Source organism: Stomoxys calcitrans, chromosome 3 (genome assembly GCF_963082655.1).
Source record: "Stomoxys calcitrans chromosome 3, idStoCalc2.1, whole genome shotgun sequence".
Taxonomy (NCBI): domain Eukaryota; kingdom Metazoa; phylum Arthropoda; class Insecta; order Diptera; family Muscidae; genus Stomoxys; species Stomoxys calcitrans.
In genome coordinates this window covers 175,176,570-175,196,519 of record NC_081554.1, presented here as the reverse complement: position 1 = coordinate 175,196,519, position 19,950 = coordinate 175,176,570, and the positions used below count along the sequence as shown (strand labels likewise).

Here is a 19,950-nt window from a genome sequence, read left to right as displayed (position 1 = left end):
CACATAACATTCACATAACACTGCCACATTGGTGATGATGGTGGTAAGACCGACATACTCCGCAAAAACACAAACCGGATACGGAACATGAACACAATTTAGAAAAAAAAGCAATCAGAAGCAAACACACACACAAAAAACACATGCATTAAGAAAAACCCATATGAGCATCAAGTGTGAATAACTTCACATTTATCATTGCTGAAGAATCTAAGGCACAGAAAGACTCGAAGCTGAAAACATGGCCACAAAAGGATGTTCATTGCAGTTTCTAGTTTTTGTGCTAAATTTTTTGAGTTTTTTCTTTTTTTAATTTGTGGTATATTTGTACCAAAAGTTGTTATGCGATTCCAATGAAATTTATGAGTAGCCAAAGAAGAATTTGCATAATTTTTCAATTGGAAGACATGACTTTTTGCTAGAAGCTGCAGGTTATTTATATACCAATCACCATCGGATAGGAGGTGTATTCTTTTAGTCATTCCGTTTGCAACATTTGGAAATATAGAATTTCTAACACTACAAAGTATATTTAGGAGCGCCGTAAAATTCTAAGAGGATTAAAAGATGTCAGTTTGTCTGTCCATCTGGCAGTGTGCCCGTCAGCCGTAATCACTCTACAGTCTTTTAAAATTGAGATATTTAGGTGAAATTTGCCACAGATACGTATTTTGTTAATGCGCCGGTTACGATCTTGAGCCGGCCATATCGGCTCATATTAGATTATAGCTCCTACATGGACCGGTGTTCTTATTAAGCGATTCAGCTGAAATCTGAAACAGTGAATTGTACTAGGACCCCTGATATCCCAACCGGATATGGTCCATATCGAGCTATATTTACCTGCCACCATAAGTATAGAGAGACCTTTGAGGGTTGGTCTTAACACTCCCAGAAAAGTTTTAGAATATTTTTTCGATAAAATTTCCTTCTTTTTTGCTAAACAAAAAGCCCCCAGAAAGCTGGGCTGGCTTCGCTAATGACTGGCATATAGACCGATCAGCGGATTTTGGCTCTAAGTCTATAAAAGCCGCATTTATTATCCGAATTCGCTGAAATTTGGAACAGTGAATAGCGGTAAGACAGCCGATATTTGGGCGAAGTATGGTTGAGATCGGACCATATCTGGATATAGCCTACAAAAGCCGCATTCATCACTCGATTTGAAAGGTGGAGTTGTACAAGGCCACTTGATATCCGAACCGAGTATGGTCCACATCATACTACACTTGTATATAGTAGTCATAAGGACCGATCTGCTGACTTAGGGTCTTAAGCGCGTAATAGGGGCAGTTTGGAACAGTGAGTTGCATTAGAACCCCCAATATCCGAATCGAATATGGTCGATATCGAGCTATATTGACACATAGCTGCCATTTAGGTCGGTCTATGGATTAAGGGTCCTAATCCCAAAGAAGTCGCATTTATTGCCCGATTTCGCTGAAATTTTGAACAGTGAGTTGCAGTTGGACGACTCATATTTGAAACGAGTATGGTTCAGATCAGACCATATCTGGATATAGCTGGCATGTAGACTGATCTGCAGATTAAGGAACTTAAGCCCACAAAAGCTGCATTTATCACTCGATTTCCCCGAAATTCGGAACGTGGAGTTGTACAAGGCTACTTGATATCTGTACCGAGTATGGTCCACATCATACCACACTTGGATATAACTGCCACAAGGACCGATCTGATGACTTAGGGTCTTAACCGCGTATAAGGCGCATTTGTTATCCGATTTCGATGAAATTTGGAAGGTGGCGTGGTACAAGGCCACTTGATATCTGTACCGAGTATGGTCCACATCATACCACACTTGGATATAGCTGCCACAAGGACCGATCTGATGACTTAGGGTTTAAAGCGCGTAAAAGGCACATTTGTTATCCGATTTCGATGAAATTTAAAACATCGAGTTCAATTAGGCCACCCGATTTACGAACCAGGTATGGCCCACATCAGATCAGCTGCCATATAGACCGATCTGCGGCTTAATAGATGTAAGCCCAAAAAAGTCGCCTTTATTGGCCGATTTGACTGAAATTCAGAACAGTGAGTTGCAGTAGGACACCCAATATACCAACGGAATATGGTCCAGATCGGGCCATATTTGGATATAGCTGCCATACAGACCGATCTACAGATTCAGGGTCTTAAGCCCATAATAGCCACATTTATTGGCCCATTTGAATGAAATTCTGAACGGATAGTTGCAATAGGGTACCCGATACCCGATGATTTGACTGAAATTCTGAACAGATAGTTGCAATAGGGTACCCGATACACGAAGAGTGTATGGTTCAGATCGGACCATATTTGGTTAAAGCTGCCATATAGACCAATCTGCCGATTCAGGGTATTAAGCCCATAAAAGGCGCATTTATTACCCGAATTGTCTGAAATTCTGAACAGATAGTTGCAATAGGGTACCCGATACCCGATGGGAGCATGGTTAAGATTGGACCATATTTGCATATAGCTGTTATTTATACCGATCTGCCGACTAAGGGTCTTAAGCTAAAAAAGGCATATTTATTACCAGATTTGACTGAAATTCTGAACAGATTGTTGCAATAGGGTACCCGATACCCGAAGGGAGAATGGCCGAGACTGGACCATATTTGGATATAGCTGCGATCTGCCGACTAAGGGTCTTACGCACCTGAAAGACGATTTGTCTGAACTTCTGAACAGATAGTTGCAATAGGGTACTCGATATTCGAAAGGAGTATGGTCGAGATTGGACTGTATTTGCATATAGCTGCTATAATGACCGATCTGCGGATTTAGGGTCTCCAGCCCATAAAAGCCGTATTTATTGACCGTATTCGCTGAAATTTGGAACAGTGAGTTTCAGTAGGACACCTGATATTTAAACGGAGTATGGTTGAGATCGCATCATATCTGCATACAACTCCCATATAAACCGATCTCCCGATACTACTTCTTGAGACTTTAGAGGGAGCAATTCTTATCCGATTTGGCTGAAACCATGCGCACTGAAGTTTTCTATTACCTTAGACATACATGCCAAATGTGGTGTGAATCGATTCATAACCCGACATAGCTCCCTTATAAACCAATCTCACGATTATACTTCTTGAGCCCCTAGAGGGCGCACTTGTTTTTCGATTTGCTTGAAATTTTCCATAATGATATCTACTATGGTCTCCAACATTCGTACCAAATAAGGTCCGAATCGGTTCAAAACCTGATATAGCTCCTATATAAACCGATCTCCCGATTTGACTGTTTGAGCCTTTAAAGACCGCACAGTGAAATTTTGTATGACCTCTAACATATAAACCGATATCCCGATTTTACTTCTTGAGCCCCTTGAGCACTTCTTTCTCGACTTGGCTAAAATTTTCAACAGTGAAGTTTTGTATCACCTCTAACATACGTACGTATGGTCCGAATTGGTTCATAACCTGATATAGCTTCCATATAAACCGATCTCCCGATACTACTTCTTGAGACTTTAGGGGGGGTAATTCTTATCCAATTTGGCTGAAATTTTGCACAACGACTTTTCCTATGTTATATATAGCTCCCATATAAACTGATCTTCCGATTTTATTTCTTGAGTCTCTATAGGGCCCAATTCTTATTCGATTTGGTTGAAATTTTGCACAATAGCATCTACTATGGTCTAAAACATCGAAACCAAGTATGGCGCGAATCGGTTCATAACCTGATATAGCTGCAATAGCATAGCAATTCTTATCCATTATCCTTTATTTGCTTATGAAGAGATACCGGGCTAAGAACTTAACATAGGCGATTCCTGGTGAAGGGTATATAAGATTCAGCCCTGCCGAACTTAGCACGCATTTACTTGTTGTTATGATTGTTCAACTGGTTGATGGGAGAAAGGGAGAAAGGAGTTTTTTGTTTTTTGAAGAAATGTCATGAATTTTAATTTTTAGAATATTTTCGTGTTTAGAATTTTAAGGCTTAGACATTTGTTATCGGGTGGTGTTATGCTTATGCCACTCTGAAAAATGTGTAACAGTACTACAGAAATTATTTCTTATGTTTTTGGTGTTTTTTTTTTTTTTTTTTTGTTTTTGTATCTTTTCTTGGAAGAACGCGTGTCATAAATTTATTTTTAATCTTTCTTTTTTTCAAACGTTATATCCTGTGCATAAGGTGAAGCAGTAACTGAAGACGCAAGGCTGTTGCTGCTGTCATACGTCTGTTCATCCATTCATTCATTCCTTCATGCCTCCATTAAAATCCATTTGGCACTTAAACCTTGCCTCCGTTATCCTTTCGCCTGGCTTAATGCGCTCGTTTCTCTTCGTTGGGCTAAATCCAACATGTCATTATTTGTATACCTACTTGACACTCTAAAAAAAAGCTGTTGCTCTCATTCTACAGGGAAGTTGAAAAGAAAGCTGAAACTGAAAGCCTACCGCCAACTGCTAAAGACGCAAAAGAAGGATATTCGGATATATTTTTTTTCTCATTCTGACATGTCATGCCAGGGCATCATTAAGTTTCTAAGTACAAAAAATAAGACATGTTGATATTTGCATTACAAGGCGGCGCACATGTTTTGGCGTGTTTGCTTAAAATTGAAAACGTTCTTCCTCAAACTGAAGTAAAAATAATTTCAGGGAATGTATGCTACTTGATAAGACCCACGAAAAAAAAACAACACAAGACAAGTGATATGTGTACCAAAAAAAAAAAACATGCAAAAAAAAATATATATATATATTATTAGCGCTTTTTCACTTTATCCTGGAAGTATGCAACAATTATTCAAATAAATAAGAAAACCTTAAGGAAGGCAACGGAAAAAAAATTATAAGCGTTATTTTCCACCTACTCCTAAAAACGTCAAACAAATGCTTAACATCTAAGGAAGTATAAGCGTTATTTAACATCTTATCCTAAAAGTATGCAACAATTTATATGATATTCCCTTATATAGGCAACAAAATAATGTTCCATTAAGTAAAACCCTATATATAGGCTTCACAACAAGCCTACAACCACTTTTTTTGTCTTTGTGTAGGCAAAGAAGGTGAAAGAAGTGTGCGAGGAAATGATTAAAGCCTTAGAAATTAATTTTGTCCCCTTAATCTTCATACACTCCTAAAGAAAGACAGCAGAATTTTCACACCTACAGTAACCTTGAGGGATTATCATGGAGAGTGAGTGGTAAGAGGGACGTGAATTGTTGACTCAGATAAACTGCCATCTCAATTAACACTTCTTACAAAGAAATGAGGGAGCATAACTTCAGTTTAATCGTTCCACACGAAAAACATTTGAATTCCATGAAAAGTTTAGCTAAATCAAGGAATTCGTAACAAATTACGACAACAGAACGTGAAGGGAAAAGATTTTTGTGAGTTTGATAAAGGAAAGCATATAACAATAAGTGAAAAGAAATGAAAAAGCATATAACCCTGAAGTCTCGTAGTCCGAGGGACTTACGAATACTTTTTAGAAATTTTAATTATTGAAGAAGTACGGAGAATTTAAAGTGACATGGAAATTTGGAACAGTTCGTGAAAAAAAAGCAAAAAATTCGGATGTCTAGTAGTCCGAAGGGCTTAGGAATACTTTTTTAATATTTTTAATTATTGAAGAAGAACGGAAAATTTAAAGTGACATGGAAGCTTGGAACAGTTCTTGAAAAAATAGCTCCTTCATAAAAAATCCCATTTACAACACTTGTTTATAATGCAATATTAAATCACATAAAAACCACCATTATCCAACAATACAATTTTTCTGAACTAACCTTAACATTAAACTTGTCTAGTATCTTCGCAATTTTCCTAATAAGTGTATATGGCCAGACAATATATATTATATTACAAGAAAGAAATTCAGCCTACACATATGCTATGCTTTTCCAAGAAAATTATTACAACCATAACTATGGCATATAATAAAGAAGTTATTATTTGGGTAAATTTACTTGTTGGTCAATAAAAATACACACCTTCTAATAAACATAACTTTTATTAATAAACCTAAGGTTATGATGATAACTTGTATGTAGAAAGAAAGTAAAATTAGTGTATTTCATATAATAACTACTCACAAGACTAGAGAAGAATGTATAATAGGTTTATTAGATGCCCAAAAGTAGGCAATAAAATTTGAAACAGACTAAATGAGGTTCGTATATGGGATATATTTAATAAAATACAAGCAGGGATAAAACAATGCTTGGAAATATAAATAACATATCTTTAAATCGCCCAATAAAAGTCAAATAAGGTATATTTTAGAAATGTATGTTGCCCAAAAATAGGCAATATATTTTGAAAAATTAAATAATGGCTAAAAGGAAACTCATTGTTGCAGTGAAGACAAAAACGCAAGATATTACAAAAACTGCGCACAAACTGATTTATATGGGGTAGGCAAAACCTTTTGAAAGAAACAAAATTTGGAAATATTAAATAAAAAAGGCAGATATAACCAATGCTTGGACATGTACTAATAGATGTATGTTTAAATCGCCCAATAGAAGTCAAATAAGGTATATTTAGAAAAATATGTAGCACAAAAGTAGGCAACAGTATTTGAAATAATTTTAAGTACGAAAAAAGAAACAAAGTTTTTAAAAACGACAAACACATTTTAGGATATTATAAAAACTATGCATTTTTGGTCTTCAAACCACCTCATATAGGGTCTAGCCATGTTTATTTTCAAAAACATTTACCCAAAACTGGGCAACCCATTTTGAAGAATAGAGGTCAAATAAGGTATATTTAGGAAAATATGTAGACCAAAAGTAGGCAACCCAATTTGAAATAATTTTAAATACGAAAGAAAAAAAACAAAAGTTAAAAAAAAAACGCAAGATCGTTAAAAAAAATATTTTAACCATGCATAACTGGTTTCCAACCGCATATAGGGACGACACATGTTTATTTTAAAAAATATTTACCCAAAATTAGGCAACATATTTTGAAATAAACAAATAAACACTCTTTAAAAGAAACCTACATACATAACCAAGATAAAGACACAACAATGCTTGAAGAGAACTCGATATTAAAAATTTACTAAAAAAGAATTTGCTCAAAAGTAGGCAATATATTTTTAAATAACTAGGCAAAACGCATTAACAAAAAAGCCTTAAACAAAATGAAAACTTAGATCCATAAAAGATAAAAACATATATAATTGATCTCTATTTCTCTTATAAAAGTCTAGCAATGTACATTTAGGAAATATTGCCCAAAAGCAGGCAACAAATTTTTAAATCAGACTTACATGAAAACCAAATAAAATGAGGATCACCACAATGCTAGTTCGATCATTATCATCCTTATCATCCAACAGGAGAAAACAAAGTCTCAAATATTAAATAGGTGTGCCCAATTGCAGACAACACATTGTGAAACAAAACCTCAAAGTTTTAAAAACAACACATTCATTCTCAACAAAAGTTTATATAGGTCAAATAGTGTATACTAAAAAAAAGCAGCCTAAAACTAGGCACCGCTTTTTTTCTATCAACAAACACGCAGGAGATGTCCGCTATGAATGCAATGCATTGCGTAGGGGAATGGAAATTAGGAATTGGAGGGGGGGAAACATTTTCTATAGAAATAAAATTTTGACAAAATTTTCTATAGAAATAAAATTTTGACAAAATTTTCTATAGAAATAAAATTTTGACAAAATTTTCTATAGAAATAAAATTTTGACAAAATTTTCTATAGAAATAAAATTTTGACAAAATTTTCTATAGAAATAAAATTTTGACAAAATTTTCTATAGAAATAAAATTTTGACAAAATTTTCTATAGAAATAAAATTTTGACAAAATTTTCTATAGAAATAAAATTTTGACAAAATTTTCTATAGAAATAAAATTTTGACAAAATTTTCTATAGAAATAAAATTTTGACAAAATTTTCTATAGAAATAAAATTTTTACAAAATTTTCTATAGAAATAAAATTTTTACAAAATTTTCTATAGAAATAAAATTTTTACAAAATTTTCTATAGAAATAAAATTTTGACAAAATTTTCTATAGAAATAAAATTTTGACAAAATTTTCTATAGAAATAAAATTTTGACAAAATTTTCTATAGAAATAAAATTTTGACAAAATTTTCTATAGAAATAAAATTTTGACAAAATTTTCTATAGAAATAAAATTTTGACAAAATTTTCTATAGAAATAAAATTTTGACAAAATTTTCTATAGAAATAAAATTTTGACAAAATTTTCTATAGAAATAAAATTTTGACAAAATTTTCTATAGAAATAAAATTTTGACAAAATTTTCTATAGAAATAAAATTTTGACAAAATTTTCTATAGAAATAAAATTTTGACAAAATTTTCTATAGAAATAAAATTTTGACAAAATTTTCTATAGAAATAAAATGTTGACAAAATTTTCTATAGAAATAAAATGTTGACAAAATTTTCTATAGAAATAAAATGTTGACAAAATTTTCTATAGAAATAAAATTTTGACAAAATTTTCTATAGAAATAAAATTTTGACAAAATTTTCTATAGAAATAAAATTTTGACAAAATTTTCTATAGAAATAAAATTTTGACAAAATTTTCTATAGAAATAAAATTTTGACAAAATTTTCTATAGAAATAAAATTTTGACAAAATTTTCTATAGAAATAAAATTTTGACAAAATTTTTTAAAGATGTAAGATTTTATCAAAAGTTCCCATAAAAAACTATCATAGAAAATGTTCTAAAGAAATGAAAATAATTACAAATATAAATACCACATCCATCACGAAAGCCTCCAATGCCGTTTCATTGAAATATGTCTTATTTGCAAAAAACTTCATTTATCATCTACACGAAATGTATGTTAAAGTGTTTTAAACCTCTTTTTATCCCAAAATGGAATCTTGAACAATGAATTGATTTGGTGCTAATCCTAAAAGTATGCAACATCAGAACATTTTTCTTATCTTGTAATCCCCAAAAATATGCCATGCAATTTCAAATACAAAAGTTTATTCAACCCTTTGCACAAAAGTGATAAGTAGCAAACATGAAAAAATGCCACTAACACCTAAGGAATGGTATTTGATGTAAAATATGACTTGTGGGGAAAATTGGTATGTTAAAGATAAGAAATCTCTATGTGAGGTTATGGGAAGCCTTATTTTTCTCAACAAACAATGGAGGTAGATAAAGATGTCCAAAGACGATTTGAAATTGAAAATGTGAATTTTAGTTGAATATGCAAGAAATCATGTTTCAAAGGAAAATGTATAGGCAGGTATTCAAAATTGATGAATGGAGAAAGAAAATCATATTGAGGCTCAATGTTTGATTTTCTTTTGAAGGACATAGCTTTTCAAAAATGAAGAGCTGAATCATGTTGGAATAATTGTTCCAAAAAAAAACATGTATATATAAGAATTTCACTAAAATGTTTTTGGCTTTCCTTGAATTATATTATGATAAATCACCACAATTTACAAAGCCTAAAAGTATACATCAAATAATTTAATTATAATTTCTTTCATTTTCAACAAAGAAATTGGCATTTCCCAATAAATGCAATTAGCCTTTGGTCACCTTTTTAAACATTTTGATTTTATCTTTTGTTGAAAGCTGAAATATCAAGGCGAAGATTTTCTTAAAATTAAAATATAAAACGGTTACATTGTAATTGTCACCGCCTTCTTTGCAAATCGTCCATTATGGACTGGAGGAAATGTTTGACGACAAAATTTTATTAATTTAATTATAAAATAAATACATAACAGCAGATCATTAGACCGCCTCCGCACCCCTAATGTTTATAACAAAGCTAAAGTAGCTTTTAATTTGTGTCCTAAAAATTTTCCTGCAATTAGAGACCATAAATTGTGAAGCTGTTAAAAATAAATTGCAACAAATTAGGTAATAAAATTTGTTTATTGCCAAAGACTTTGGAAATGTTTGCGATGAAAAGTGAATTTGGACATAAAATAAGTAAGAGAACACAAACAAAACAAACGAAAACAACAGCATAATAGAAAAAGTGAACTATGTGACCTTTAAGAGTTGTAAAAAGAATTTAAAATTGAAAAAAAACACACAATAATTTAATGAGCCATAGCTCATTTTTGTTTCATACAAATTAATTTCAAACTTTAAGAACACGTGCCTTGTGTTCTGTTTGTTTGTTTGATTTTTTTAGCATATATTTAGGTGTCCAAATTATATTATTCATACTGCCTACTTTTAGGTGACGCATTTTACTTTGTCTAAGCAAATATTTGTTTATCTAAGTTATATAAGCCTTAACCATTATATATCACATTTTCAACACAATAAAACAAAGTCAAAAAAAAACTCAATGACCTTGAGAAGTTTCCCCCAAAAACCATATATATTTGGTATTTACGTCTCATATAATTGTAACACGCAAGTAATCTATTAAATGTGTTTTGTTTTTGTTTATTATACGCAGGTGGGCTTAGTTCGTTAAAAATGTCGACATGCTATGTTTGCCATTTTTTCGAAAAAAAAGCAAATTTGATTACTTATTTCTCCCGGAATACTATGGCTTAGCAAAATATAAAAGGAAAAATATTTTCTTTTACTATAAAAACAAAATTAAATCGGAAATCCTCCATGCGGTTTGTTTTGAGTAATAATTTTCATTTGAGAACAACACGAATGTAAAAAAGTGACAGAAAAACATTACAAAGAATAATTAGTAAGAAAAGTACAAATATGAACTTCAGCTATTAAAAACAAATAAAAATGTCAAATCATTAATTATTCAATAAAAACCAACCATGGATTGTGTAAAAAATTTACAAAAACTAACCCAGTTTATAGACAAAAATTAAAAAAAAAAGGAAAACTAAATTTAATTTTAGCACGCTGCCCTTTGGGGAGGCGTTATTTTAGCACCCTTTCTCTTGGGAAAGTGTAATTTCAGCACCACTTCTCTTGGGGAAGGATAGTTTAGCACCCTTAAAAGGGTAGTTTTAGTACCCTTCCTGTTCGGAAAAGTTGGTTTTGGTACCCATTATCTTTGGAAGTGATAAATTTAGTATCCTTTCTATTTGATAAGGATAAATTTAGTACACTTTCTGTTCGTAAAGTGTAAATTAAGTACCATTTCTCTTCAGAAAATGTAAATTGAGTATCATTTCTATGCGAAAAGGGTGAATCGGAAGCTCATTTTCTTCGGAGCGGGTACATTTAGAACACCTTCTCTTCAAAAAAGGGAAGTTTTCCCACAGTTTCCCTTCTTTTCTTCTTTCCTTAAGAAAGGGTAATTTTAATACCCTTTTCCAGAGACAATGTTATTAGTACCCTTCCCCTTAAAAAAGGTAGTATTAGTACCCTTTACAAGAAGAAAAGTAATATTAGTACCCTTTACTAGAAGAAAAAGGAAAATGTAGTACCCTTTCCCGGGACAAACGGTAGTTTTAGCACACATTCCCAGGAGAAAGGGTAGTTTTAGTAAACTATCCCTAAAGAAAGGTGAGTTTTAGTGAGCTTTCACTAAAGAAAGGGCAGATTTAGTAACTTTTCCCTAAAGAAAGGGTAGTTTTAGCCTCCTTTTCCTAAACAAAGGGTAATTGTAGTACAAATTCCCCAAAGAGAGGTTAGTTTCAGTACCTTTTCCCCAAAGAGGGGTAATTTTAGTACCCTTTACCTAAAGAAAAGGCAGTTTTAGTACCCTCTTCCTAAAGAAAGGACAGTTTTCATACCCTCTCCCTAAAAAAGCGTAGTTTAGGAATGGGGTACTCTTCCCAAAGAAAGGGCAGTTTTCATACCCTCTCCCTAAAAAAAGGGTAGTTTAGGAATGGGGTATTAAGAAATGGGAGTTGTAGTATTCTTTCCCTACTGAAAGGGTAGTTTTAGTACTTTTTTTTAAAGAAAGTGTAGTTTTAGTACCCTTTCCCAAGGGAAAAAGTTTTAATACCCGTTCCCAAGGGAAAGGGTAGTTTTAGTATCCGTACTCAAGGAAAGGCCATCGTAGCGCAGAGGTTAGCATGTCCGCCTATGACGCTGAACGCCTGGGTTCGGATCCTTGCGAGACCATCAGAAAAAAATTTTCAGCGATGGTTTTCCCCTCCTAATGCTGGCAACATTTGTGAGGTACTATGCCATGTAAAACTTCTCTCCAAAGAGTTGTCGCACTGCGGCACGCCGTTCGGACTCGGCTATAAAAAGGAGGCCCGTTATCATTAAGCTTAAACTTGAATCGGACTGCACTCATTGATATGTAAGAAGTTTACCCATGTTCCTTAGTGGAATGTTCATGGGCAAAATTTGGATTTTGGATTTGGACTCAAGGGAAAGGGTAGTTTTAGCACCCTTTAACAAGGTAAAGGGTAGTTCCAATACCCTTTAAATAAAGAAAGTGTAGTTTTAGTGCACTTTTTCAAGGGAAAGGATAGTTTTAGAACCCTTTATCAAGGGAAAGGACAGTTTTAGAACCCTTTCTCAAGGGAAAGGATGGTTTTAGTACCCTATCTCAAGGGAAACGGTAGTTTAATACCCTTTATAGAGGGAAAGGGTAGTTTTAATACCCTTGCCCAAGGGAAAGGTTAGTTTTAGTAGAAGGAAAGGTTAGTTTACGAATCCTTTCCCCTAGAAGAGGGTAGTATTAGTTCACTTTAACTTCGGAAAGGCCAGTTTAAGTTGTCTTTCCCTTGGGAAATGCCAGTTGAAGTTCCCTTTCCTTTGGGAAAAGCCAGTTTTAGTACCCTTCCCCTTGGGAAAGGGCAGTTTAATGTTCCTCTCCTTTTGGGAAATGGTAGTTTTAGTACCATTTTCCAAAACAAAGGGCAGTTTTAGTACCCTTTCTAAAGGATAGTTTTAGTACACATTCCCTAAACAAAGGATAGTTTTAATATACTTTCCCTAAACAGAGGGTAGTTCTAGCAGAATAGTTTTAGCATTCATCGCCAAGGGAAAGCATAGTTTTAGTAGCTTTCCCCAAATGATAGGCCAGTTTAAGTACACTTTTCCAAGGAAAAGGGGAGTTTTAGTACTCTTTCCCAAGGAAAAGGGTAGTTTTAGTACCCATTCCCAAGGAAAAGGGTAGTTTTGGTACCCTTTTTGAAGGGAAAGTGTAGTTTTAGTACCCTTTCCCAAGGAAAAAATTTAACTTTAGTACCCTTTAAAAAGGAAAATGGTAGTTTAAGTACCCTTTCCTAAGAGGATGGGTAGCTTTAGTACCCTTTCCCAAGGGAAAGGTTAGCTTTACGACTCTTTCTCAGGGGAAAGTGTAGTATTAGTACCATTTCCCAAGGGAATGGGTAGTTTTAGCGACCTTTTCCATGGGAAAGGGTAGTGTGAGTACCCTTTCCCAAGGGAATGGGCAGCTTAAGTACCCTCTCCCAAGGGAAAGGGTAGTTTGAGTACCCTTTCCCAAGGGAATGGGTAGTTTTAGAGACCTTTTCCATGGGAAAGGGTAGTTTGAGTACCCTTTCCCAAGGGAATGGGTAGCTTTAGTACCCTCTCCCAAGGGAAGGTTAGTTTGAGTACCCTTTCCCAAGGGAAAGGTTAGTTTGAATACCATTTCCCCAAGGGAATGGGTAGCTTTAATACCCTCTCCCAAGGGAAAGGGTAGCTTTACTTCGTACCCTTTCCCAAGGGAAAGGCTAGTTTTAGAACCCTGTCCCAAGGGAGAGGGTAGTTTTAATACCCTTTCTTACGGGAAGGGGTAGTCTTAATACCTTTTTCTAAGAGAACGGATAGTTTTACTCTTTCACAGGGAATTTATCTTGGAAAATGTAAGATAAAGGGGTTTTTATTACATTTTCCTAGGGAAAGTGGTGGCCACCGTAGCGCGGAGGTTATCATTAAGTACCCTGTCCCAAGGAAAAGTGTAGGATAGGGTTATTTTGGTACTCTTGTCGCAGGTAAAGGGTAACTTTAGTACCCTTTTCCTAGGAAATGCGTAATTTTGGTACCCTTTTCCAAGGAATATGGGTAATTTTAGTACCCTTTTCCAGGGTAAAAGGTAATGCTAGTTCCCTCTCCTAGAGAAAGTGTAGAAAAAGGGTTTTTTAATTCACTTTCCCAGGGAAAGTGGAGGCCACCGTGGTGGGAACATTAGAAAATTTTCTGTGATGGTTTTCCCCTTCCTAATGTTAGCGATATTGTGAGGTATTACACCATGTAAAAACGTCTTCCCAAAGAAGTGTCGCACGCCGCTCGGACTCGGCCCCTTATCATTGAGCTTCAACGTGAACCGGACAGCACACATTGATATGTGTGAAGTTTGCCCCTGTTCCTTAATGGAATTCTCATGGGCAAATTGGCATTTGCATTTGCCTAGGGAAAGTGTTATTTAAAACTACTAGGGTAGGTTTAGAACACTTTCCTTTTGGGAAAGGGTATCTTTAATACCCTTTCCCTGGGAAAACGTTGGTTTTAGTACCCTTTTTCTGGGGTAAAGTTTGTCTTAGTACCCTTTCTTTTGGGGAAGGTTAGTTTTTTCACCCTTTCTCTAGGAGAAGGTTAGTGTTAGCATCCTTTCTCTTTTTATTCTCTTATTTGTCAGGGTTATTTTGAGGTAGAAGCAAGGTATCTAAGCAATGTACTGTGAATAAATATATTGCATACTTGTAGGCGATCACATACAATTGCCATACTATAAATCCCATAGTCACGTACAAATCCTTACATATTTACAATAAAATAATTAAAGGAAGTTGTGAAAATATAATCATAAACCACAAAGTTATTTATTTTTACCCTTATTTAAAAAATTATCCCTAGTTTATCCAAAAGTACAAAAAAAAAATGTATCACCTATGCTTCTTTTAATCGTATGTACCTCAATGAAGACTTATAAATTTAAGGTATTTTATGGTCAATTAGTAAGAGCCCAAATTACCCGCAACTTAAAATAAAAAGAAAAGAGAAAAAATTTAACCTTGCTCAGTTTTCCAATATCTTTGATGGAAACAAAACCCACATTTCACCAACACATGGACTTTAGAAACTAACGACTATTTATTTTAAACTTAGGAATGACGTTCCATTTCCAATCGTTGTTAGGAACATAGTGCTGCCTTATAGCAAAGGCTCCTTGGGATAAACGTTAGCTTAGTTCGTATATTTAAGTGCTATTCCTGTTTCCTTGTACATGGTGAGTAATCATAGCCAATGTATAGACCACCTGTGTATGTTACCAACACTTTTTTCAAATAAAAAAAAATCAAATCTATGTTTTCTCAATCTTTTTGATTTTGCTTTTGCCATGTACTTGGCTATAAATTCAATTAAGACTGGAAGCAACATTTCTGTGCACTTATTTTTCTCCAATATGGTAGATCCCTTAAGCATTAGGGCCAGAGATGCCATATCTGAGTACAATAATTAAAATCTTATTACTTAAGTTTCCTTTTTTTGAAAAATCTTTGGAAAATATTATTTCTTAAGGAAATGTAACAAAGTTCTGTTTTTATTGAAAATTTTGTGAAAATTTTATTTCTATGGAAAGTTTTGCCAACATTTTATTTCTATAAAAAATTATTTTTTCAATATGTAACAAAAGAAAATTTTGTAAATTTTTTAAAAATTTTAGTTTTTGTTGCTTGCGAACTGCCAAAGTGCCAAACTTTCATCTTTTTTTATGGCAACCCTTATCCTGCACAAAATTGAACTTCTTGAAATACAAGTGCATGGTGGTTAGTGAAACCTTTTGTTCGCTAGAGGCAACGGATACTACACCAAAGGAAGAAAAAAAAAGCCGAGCAAAACTTGGTAGCAGGTATTCTAAGAGGTGGTTGTTTGTTGGCTGGTGCAGGTCTGAGTGTCTTAGATCCATAAGGGTGGTGGTTGTTGGTGAGTTTGTTTAAGGCCATAGGTTTTAATGTGGGGTTTGGTCTTTCCCCATTCTATCTGCAAAAACATCGAAGCGTTTTGGTGAATGGAGTACCATTAATTTGATTTTATGTTTAGTTTACATTGGCCCAACACCACAGCCATATGTTGAAGCTTTTCAAGAGCAATAGCAAAAAAGCAAAAAAAGAAATCCAACCCATACATTACAGAGGAAATCCTTATCGGTGTATTTAGAAAGCCATAGAGAAGAAGCAAAGGAGGTTTCAATTTCAAAGGAGGGGAAAAAACGAAAATGATTGCCTCGATTTTGTTTCATGTTTGAGCTTTTATGATACACATTCTTTTAATACGTTATTTGCGTGTTGATTGTTCATATATTTTAACAAAAGAATTGGTTAATATGACCCCCCGAAAAAAAAACCAAAATTCTTTGGGTGGGTTCTATTTGGGAGTGAGTAAAATGGGAGGAAGTATAATTTCGAATGTGTGTTTTTATATTTTGTTATGACTTTTGTTGACAGTGTAAATAATGTTTATGATGTTCATTATGTGTATCATTCTTTGACAATTGTTTTATACAATAGCCGAATATTGCCTTTTAAGGCATATTGAATATTCTGGATGTTTGGATCAAGACATTACTCCTTCGACGTCTGCATCATCATCCTCTAAATGCAATAAAGGAATGTCTGCTAATTTGGTAATGAATGTTGAAAAATTGCCTTCAATTGACATTAAAAAATTGACAAAAACAAACGCAACGCAAGTCAATACATCAAGACCTTTACCATCCAACATTGAGAGCAATATGGATCACAACGAGTTTACCCCCTCTGACAAAGAAGGTTTTCAAATGGTGCAAAAGAAACGGAAAATATCTGGTGATACTAACTTGCGTAAGATAGATTTAAGCAATTCTGTTCTTAGTGTTTCAAATAATGCATCTGGCCAATCGCAGGATTCTTCCAATAGATTTGCAATATTAGGAGATTTAGATATTAAAACTAACAACACTTATCATAAGAAAATTCCAGCACAAGAGGCTTTAGTTGTAGATAAATCTGTCGGAAACAGGAAGTCTTTCTGCCCTCCTATTTTTCTTTTTGGTGTTGATATGAATAATTTAATTAAAGATTTAAAGGTTAGGCAAATTGTATTTAAGATTGTCAACAAGAGCAGACACAAGAGTAAACTTTATTTGCAAGACCCAAAAATACACACTGAGCTAATGTGCCTTCTACGTGAAAAGAAATTAGATTCATACTCTTATACACCAAAGGAGTTAAAACGACAAACCATTGTTTTGCGTGGCCTTTTGTTTGACACAGCAATAGAGGATATTAAGTCAGAAATAGATATGTTAGTCCCTGATACAGTGCATAGTGTCTCTAAATTTTCCACTTCATACTCCAAGAAAAACAATATTGACACAGGTCTTTTTTTGCTAACACTGCATCCTGGTAAATCCGTATCTGAGTTGAAGGCGCAAAGATATATTTTGCATCAAAGGGTGTCTTGGGAATTACCGAAGAAAAATATGAGGGATGTTCAATGCTGGAGATGCCAACAATGGGGGCATATGTCCCAAAATTGCAACAGGGATTTTGCGTGCGTAAAGTGCGGTCAAAACCATGCACAAGGTGAGTGTAAATTTGTGCAGGGCGATGGAAATTTACCATTTTGCATCAATTGTGGAAATAGCGGCCATCCCTCGAGTTTTAGAGGTTGCCCTGAGTATAAAAAATATGTTGAGCTTAAGAAGAGAGCTAGATCAGTTGCCCTAGAGAGAAAAGAGAAGGCAAAAAACAATGTTTTTAGTGCTTTAAACTCTTTTACTCAACCGAATGTATCTTATTCCGATGCGTCCCGTAACGGTACTTCTAGTTACACTCAACCCTCAACGAAACCGAAAATCATTGAAGAATTTTTGAAAATTGCTAAAGAACTTTGCCCTCCTAAAGTGATTTCGCTGGAAGACAAAATTGCCAATTTTATAAGGGAGTTTCAAACCATTTCAAAGGAAGAGGCGATACAGCGATGTATAGGCCTCTTACGCGAAGTAAACCAAGTCTATGGTCCATAATGTTCTGGATCTTATTACATTTAATGTCAGGTCACTCATTGAATATGGCCGTAGATTTGAATTACACAGTTTAATGAAAAAGTTTGATATTGACATTGCTTTCCTTCAGGAAACTCATTTGAGAGCTGGAGGTAATATTAGTTTTGAAGGCTGTCACTTTCTAAGGGATAACAGCGCACAAGGTGTGGCCATACTACTTAAGAAACATTTTAAATTCAGAAAAGAAGTCATCTTAGGGTTTCTCTTCCCTAATTTATTTATTTCTATTGATGTTTCTATTAATGGCGTTCTTAGGAAAATTTTGTTAGGCTCAGTTTATATTCCTGGCAATTCAAGCCAATCGCAAATTTTAAGTTCTCTGTCTTCTTTAGGTAATTATTCTGGGGGATTTGATTTCACATTTATAGGTGGTGATTTCAATGCTAGACATATTTCATGGGGTGATTCTATGAATAATTCAAATGGAAACTGTTTTTATGACTTCCTTCAAGTAAATCCCCACTTTTTTACCAGAATATCTTCATCCTGTCCAACGTTTCCAAATGGTTCATCTTACTTGGATCATTTTCTCTTTTGTTCTAACACATCTGACCTGCCAAATCCTGTTTGCTCGACCTCATGTTTACCCAGTTTTTCAGATCACTACCCTCTCAAACTTAACGTCATTCTTCCTAGCTTCGAAATTGTTTTGCAGCCTCCTCCTACATTTACAAGCTTCGAAAGCACAAATTGGGATGATTTCAAGCACGATATAACTCAGGGTATTTTAAGTAATTATCCCCCTTCAAATAGAAATTTGAGTAACAATGAAATTGATCAGTACATTGAAGAGTTTGCTTCTGTTGTGAGTTCTGTCTCAGAACTTCATTCTAAGAAAATTGAATTGGGTAACAGAAAATTCTTGATATCTGATAGAATTAAGAATTTATATAGAATTAAATATAATTGGCAAAAAGAACTTAAGAGGCTTTATCGCGTGTCCAATAACAGATTCAGTCCAGAGTATCGCATTTTATCCAAGCAAATCCAATTATTGAGTGTTATTATTAAGAGGCAGGTTGAACTAGAGCAGATTTCTATTTTTAGAGATAAACTTAGAGGAATTAAGCCGGGGCCAAGAGCACATCGGGACGTTTTCAAGATTATTGGGCATCGAAAATCTCTACCTTTGGATAAATTATCAATTGATGGTGCGATAATAACAAATGAGTCGGAATGCCTTTCCCATTTGAAATCGTATTTTTCTAATATTTATAATAGCTCTGTTCATCTTTCGTCTGTAAGGGAAGATTTTGTGAATGACTTCATTGCAAATGTTCCTCAACACTGCTATTCATTTTCAATTGATTCAGATGCAAAAAATCAAGACAGGTTGGAAAATCTTACAACTTTGGGTGAAATTCTTGATATTTCCTCATATTTAAAGAATAAGAAATCGTCTGGCATTGATACTATTTCTAATTTTATTATTCGAAAACTTTCAACTAAAGCATTTGAATATTTAGTTATCATATTTAATAACTGTATCTCCAACGGATATTTTCCAGATTCATGGAAAACCTCAAAGATAATTCCAATTAAGAAAAAATCCAATAGTAATGAGATTTCTAACTTGCGACCTATATCTTTATTGTCAAATCTGGGTAAACTTTTTGAAATGATTGTCCGTACTAAAATGGATAAAGGAATCACTTTACCATATATTCCAAACTCACAATTTGGTTTCCAAAAAGGGCATTCCACAGTTGATGCTATGACAAAGTTCACAAATGATATTGTATTGAATTTAAGAGCAAAGAAATGTACTGTTGCAGTTTTTCTTGACGTTGAAAAGGCTTTTGATCATGCTTCCCACTATGGTATATTAACTAAAATGATAAGGATAGGGTTTAGTCCTCCGATTATAAAGCTTTTCAAAAGTTTTTTTACGAATAGACAATTTGGCGTACTCTTCAAAAATCAGTTGTCGGAATTTTCAAATGTTAATTGTGGTGTCCCGCAAGGATCGGTTTTAGCTCCACATTTATATAACATTTTTATGAGTGATTTTCCCCACAACTCCGAACATTCCTCGG

The 19,950-nt window shown here is 34.1% G+C and overlaps 1 protein-coding gene across 1 annotated transcript in view; it reads right to left on the bottom strand.

Moving 5' to 3' along the window:
- The window catches only part of LOC106092455 (stathmin), a 426,400-nt gene that overhangs the window by 278,667 nt on the left and 127,783 nt on the right, over nt 1-19,950 (bottom strand). The window lies entirely within an intron of this gene.